Below are 6,567 nucleotides of genomic sequence, written 5' to 3' on the forward strand. Positions count from 1 at the left end.
TTCTTCTTCTTCTTCTTCTTCTTCTTCTTCTTCTTCTTCTTCTTCTTCTTCTTCTTCTTCTTCTTCTTCTTCTTCCTATTGAGTTATTTGAGTTGCTTAAAATTATGCATTCATTATAAATGCTTGATGTTAACTTCTTATCAGACATATAGATGCATAGTTTAAGAACTGGGTTTTTTTTTTCATTTTATAGATGATCTCTTCCCTTTGTTGATGTTTGTTTTTCTGCTATGAGAGTGTGTGTGTGTGTGTGTGTGTGTGTGTGAGTGTGTGTGTGTGTGTGTGTGTGTGTGTGACTTGAAGTCACATTCAAAAAATCACAATGGAAAGAGTCAGTGAGATAGCTCAGCAGACTAAGTGCCTGCTTTGGCAAGTTCAGGGACCAGGGTTCAATCCCAGTTCTGCAAGTTGCACTGGCCCTGTCCCCTGGGGCATGCTGAGCCAGCGAGAGAGCCTGGGTCTGGTAGTGCAAGCCTGTAATCCCAGCACTGGGGAGGCTGAAAACAGGAGGCTCATTGTGAGTGTGAGCTACATAGTGAGACCCTGTACCAAGTATGTAAACTTAAAAAATAAATAAATTAAATTAAATTAAAAACTTAAAAAATCATAACAAGCTTATGTTATAGAATGTTCATGTTTTGTTTTCTTCTAGCAGTTTTGCAGATTCGGGTTTTATTTTACGTCTTCAGTACAATTTGTGTTGAGTTTTGTACATGATGTAGGACAGAAGCCCATTTACATTCTGTATGTCAATATCCTGTTTTCTCAGCAACAATGATCAAAGAGAACATCTTTTTCATATTTTGTGTCCTTGGCTTGTTTGCTGAAAATTAATTAATCATGAAGGGTTGAGTCTATTTCTGGGCTCTTCATTCTGTTCCTTTGGATTTTATGGCTGCTTTTTAATACTGGTGTCATCTTAATTCGATTAGTATGATTTTGTAACAGATTTGGAAATAAGATCATATGATATTTTTAGCTTTAGCCTTTTTGCTGAAGATTGCCTTGGATATTTAGGATCTTTTGTGTTTGAGTGCTTATTTGTATTTTCTTATTTCTTATGATAGGATTTGAACTGTATTTGTAGAACACCTTGAGTAATGTGAACACCTTAACAATATTAATTTTTCCAACAGGAAACAATATATCATATATGATATATATATATATATATATATATATATATATATATATATATATAGTTGGATTGTTTTCTTAGGTTCTTTTTTGTATAGAAATGCTACTGAATTTGTATGTCAATTCTTCATTCTGAAAATTTATTGAATTAATTTTTTAGCTTAACAACTTCTGCCATAGCGTAGGTTTTTCTGTATGTAAGAATATGCCATCTGCAAACAAGGATAAAAAGGGTGCTTTAATTTCTTCTTCTCCTGTTTAGATGCCTCCCTTTCTTTCTTTCCTTCCTTCTTTCTTTCTTTCTCTCTCTCTCTCTCTCTCTCTCTCTCTCTCTCTCTCTCTTTCTTTCTTTCTTTCTGTATTGTTGTATTTTTCAGAGAAGGGTGTACAGGGTGTTCAGGGTCTGACTACTAGATCGAACTCGTAGTGATTCTCCTGGGTACAGCCTCCAAAGTGCGGGAACCACAGGCGCGCACCGCAGAGCCCTGTCTCAATCGCCGGCTCAGCGCACGCCGGGGGCGGGGCCGGCAGGGCAGGCCCGGGATCAAGCCCTGCCCCTGCCCCTGCTTGCAGGCGCTTTAATCCGCTGAGCTATTCCGCCGGCCTTTCCGTTTCTATCTCTTAGGAAACTGCTCTCATCTTATTGCTGCCAGTACATGCTACATTAAAAAGCCGAGAGTGGGCACTTCGGTCCTATTGCAGACCTTAGCAGAAAAGCTTCTGTTTCTTCACCATGGAATATGATGTTAATTGCAGCCACAAGGCGTGTCACATTCATCGTCTGGTTTACATTCTTTCTATATCCAATTAGTTGAGCTTTGTTATGACAACCAAATGTTGAATATTTTGCATGCCTATCCTACGTCTATTGAAATGAGAATACGATTTTTGTCTTTCTGTGAATGAGGTTTATCACATTTATTGATTTGCTTATATTGAACCAGGCTTGCATCACAGGGATAAATTCCTCCTGATCATGGTGATTATTTTAAGGTGACTTACATTTGCTTCTATTTTGTTGAGAATTTTTTCATGTATGGTATTGACATACTTTTTCCTTGTACTGTATGTCTGCCTTTGATATTGGAGTAAGGCCACCTTCATAAATCACTTCATAAGCATTATCACTTTTACAAATTTTAGAAGAATTTAAGACATAACATGTCAGTGTTTCAAAAGTCTGATATAATTCATCATCCAAGGCACCTCAGCCTGGGATTTTCTTAAATCTTGTATGTATGTATGTATGTATGTATGTATGTATGTATGTATGTATTTGTTGTTTGGTCCAGGGTCTCACTATGCAGCTCAGACTGGTAGCAATCCCCTTCTCTCAGCCTCCCCAGCACTGGCTTTACAGGCCTGCACCAGTTTCAGGGCCAGCAAGTGGCACAGTGTGCCCAGCTTTCCAGGGCCAGCACAGCATGTGGTACCAAAGATCAAACCCGGGTCTTTACATTTGCCACTCAGTTGCTCAGACTGCCGAGCTATCTCCCCAGCCCTGGATTTTCCTTTATGGAAGACATCCTATTACTGATTCAGTTTCCTTCCTCATTATTAATTTGTTCATGTTTTACATTCCTACATGATTCATTATTGCCATACTCAGAGTGCCCATTAACTTGCCAATTTATTCTAGATTATACAATTTTGGGAACTACTTATGTGTAGAATAGCCTGCCTTTATACTTTTCACTTCCGTGGGATCTGTTCCAATGGCTCCTTTCTTATTTCTTTTTGAATTGATTTGAGTCATCTCTCTGTTTTGTTTGTTAAGACCACTAAATTTTGTCAATTTGTTTTTTTGACAAACTATTGAGGTCACTGATCTTTTCTATATTTTATTTATTCTTTATTTATTTTTTCTTCTCTATATTTTATTTATTTTTTCTATGATCTTTGTTATTTGCTTCCTTCTAATTTTGGACTGGTAATTGTTCTAGATCTTTGAGTCATAATGTCAAGTCATTTGAGTTTTCTTCCTTTTGATGTAGGTTTCATATAAATTGCCCTCTTAAAATTAGTTTTGCTGTAACCAGAGACTGTGGCATGCTGTGATTTCATTTTTGCTTATCTTAAGCTATTTCTCAGTTCAAGAATGTTTTGTTCAATTTCCACATCTTTGAAATTTGTCCTACTACCAATTTCTCATGTTACAAAACTTTTCTTTTAGAGTTGCACTATAATTTATTGAGCTCCTCCCTGCCCTTGTGGTCTCCAGGTCACATTTTCAGCTTGTAGAGCTTGTTTGCCAGCACCAGGAAGATGGGTGGTGGGAGTGGTGCAGTGTACTGATGGATGAGGTTCATGATGAGGTTGTAGCTCTCTTCCCCATAGTGTGAAAACACAGCCATCATATCCAGCCCCTTGTACAGTGCCTTCACCCTGGCTACTTTCTCCGTGTCCTTCTGCCCATAATTCTCCTGCAAGATCTGGCGCTGCTCTGGAGTGGCTTGCTGCAGGCACTGAACCACCAGCCAGCTGCCTTTATTATCCTGGATGTCGGTGTCAATCTTTATCATCACACTGGGGTCCCCAAAGAGGCCAAGGAAATCCTCCTGTATCTGGAAGAACTCACTCAGCTCCATTAGGATCCTCCTGGCATTGTTGTGCTTCTTCTCCCCATCAATACTGGCCACGTACATGGCAGCAGTAACTGGCATGCGGAAGGAGTAGAAAGCTGTCTTATATTTGACAATAGATCTGTACCACTTTTCGGTGTATTTGCCGAGATCCACATGGTCCTGGGGTCTGTGATGACACCAAGAGCACGCCCAACCTCTGATAGGCAGTCTCCATGAAGAGCTCAAGCAGCTGTGGATGGTAGGGCTCCTTCCAGCAGTGGAACTTCCGCAGGTGATAGAGATAGGCTTCCAGAAGGAGAGCATCATTGATCGCATCCGAACCTATAACTGGCTTCTGATATGAGCAGATCTGTGTCCTCTGCATAAGGGATGAGTCCATTACATCATCTGTTACAAGGAAGAAAGCTTGCAGCAGTTCCACACACCGGCCCACAGTCAGTGCCTACTGCAGACTGTCTGTGTCCTGTTTCCTTGGCTCCACGAGCTCCCAGAATGCTACCAGCACCATCAATCCCCAGTTGTATTTGCTTCTGCTGGCATTATACTCTAGGGCCTCCTCTATTTTTTGTCTTTCAGTTTATGTTCATCTATAAAGGTGGGAAGAGTCTATTGTTTGCTGCATGTATTTGAATCATTTCTAATGCATTCATCCACCTATGTCTTTTGATTGGGAAACTTATTCACTTCCAAAGGTTCAGTGAGGACTTAGTACTGTTATTTTGCTGTTTTCCAGTGGTTTGGAGAGTCCTTGGTCCTTTCCTTATCGCTTGCTCTCTTCCTTCATGGAGTAAATTATTTTACTACTGCTCCTAAGCCCTTACTTTTCTATCATTTGCATATCTATTTAGAGGGTTTATATTTTGCTCTGAGATTATCATGAGGCTTATATAAAACACCTTACAGTGATATCAGCCTGCTTACCTGATTGTGACTTAATTGTAATCACATACATAAATGATGACGTTCACTCCATGTTCTTCACTCTTATTCCTTCGTTGTCAGGCACAATTGCATCTTTGTAATTCTATACACCAGTTAAGAAGTTAATGTCACATTATTTTGAAAAGTCTTCCTTTTTAGCATAATACTAAAGATATGAGTAATTTACATGCCATCATTATGGTACTAGAGTACTGTGACTATGGCTGCATAATTATTTGTCAGTGAGTTTTAGGTTTTAGGAAGATAAAATTTTAATGAGTATGATTTGCATCTAGTGAAATGTCCTCCCCCAAAATGTCTCAAGCAAGGACATAGCCATTGGAATCTGTGTCAAAAATGAGCTATCACATATCAGACGTTTTGTAAATAGGTGTGATCGTTGGTGAGCTTTACTTCTCAGCTTGCTAAGGAAGAAAGCATAGACCTTTGCATAAAGTCATACCGAAATGGGTTTTGAACTATGAGGACTTCTGGTACCTATTTTAGACAGTGAATAGTTCGGAACCTGTGGGTCTGTCAAATGAAATCTTGAAAGATCAAATCCTCATGCAGGTCGGGAGCAGAAGGTTTCAAATAGCTGCTAAGCAGCGGGGGTCTTCCCTGTGGCCAATAGCTGCCCAAGTTGTTCTTTGAAAGCATTGTCTCTTAAGCAAGTAGAAGAAAGGGGCAAGAGCCCTTCAGGCCCACAGAGGACAGAGCAAACAAAACAGTATGTAGGGTAAGTGCTTTAGAGTAGTGCAGCTCAGCTTGGGAGCACTGTGAGATGTGGCCTTTCTTCCTGTGAGATGTGGTGGGGGATGGGAAGGCACGGAAGCACAGAGAGGGAACACAATTAAACTGAAGCTCTTACAATGTGGGAAATCCAGTTGGAGGGACAGAATATATTCCTCAACCTCTGTCAATGGTGTTTTCCACAGGAAGGATTTTTTGCACAGGAAGAAATCTTTTCAAGGTTTTAAGGTTTATCATACTGAAAATTTTCCACCATCTATTTTCACTGTCCAAGAGGGATTTTTAAAACTGAAAGTTGCTATTTTTAAATTTTGATGGGTTGGAATAATTTTCTCAATTGTATCTCTTTATTGGTTGAATGTAATTAGGAAATGGCTAGTTGTTTTATAAGTACAATTTGTCATAACAGCAATAACTCAGAGTTAAACTGATATTTGTATTTATTGCCACAAAGATGAAAATAGTTATTTGGAAATAATCTGTAACCCTGCTGCAGTCAAAATTGCAAGTGGAAATCAATAATGCACCCTCATACATCTTCCTGTACTTTGCTGACAATTGGAGACAAAATTAACAGCAATCTTGTCAGCTGAAAAGAATGACTTTACCATGTTGTCCCTAGGGAAGGTAGCACTGTTTCAGTCCCAGTGACACAAGCTCTACTTTTTACACTCTGCTCCGGGAAGTTATGAGTCAGACATTCCCTGCGACTTTGCTCAATCTATGTTCTGGGAAACTAGTATTTGTATATAACTAATATGTGATTTCTGTTTGAAATAAAAAGTGATTTTTTGGATTTATCAGCACCAAAACTTAGTATAATCAAAATAGCAAAAGAGCTAAGGAAGGAAGCATCAATTTTATACCAGATCTGTAGATGGAAACACATATAGTATCAGATGTCACAATTAAGAACTAATTTTTTGTCATGAACAAAAAGCACATTAAAGATAATAAAAAATAAGCATCTATGGGCAAGAAATAGAGCAGATGCATGCCTAAGATGGCTAAAATATTGTGGAAACTCCTCTCTCTCTCTCTCTCTCTCTCTCTCTCTCTCTCTCTCTCTCTCTCTCTCCTTCACTCCCTCTCATGCCCCTCTCCTCCACTCCTCATCTTACTGAAAGAACATGGAAACCCCCATTCAAAATTTGGCTCAGATATGATGCCA

General features: G+C 39.2%; 1 pseudogene; it reads right to left on the bottom strand.

Moving 5' to 3' along the window:
* Positions 1-3,359: 3,359 nt before the first annotated feature.
* Positions 3,360-4,281, bottom strand: LOC101578594 (annotated as a pseudogene).
* Between the last annotated feature and the right edge of the window lie 2,286 nt (positions 4,282-6,567).

This window comes from Octodon degus, unplaced genomic scaffold (genome assembly GCF_000260255.1).
Source record: "Octodon degus isolate 3935 unplaced genomic scaffold, OctDeg1.0 scaffold00159, whole genome shotgun sequence".
Classification (NCBI taxonomy): Eukaryota; Metazoa; Chordata; class Mammalia; order Rodentia; family Octodontidae; genus Octodon; species Octodon degus.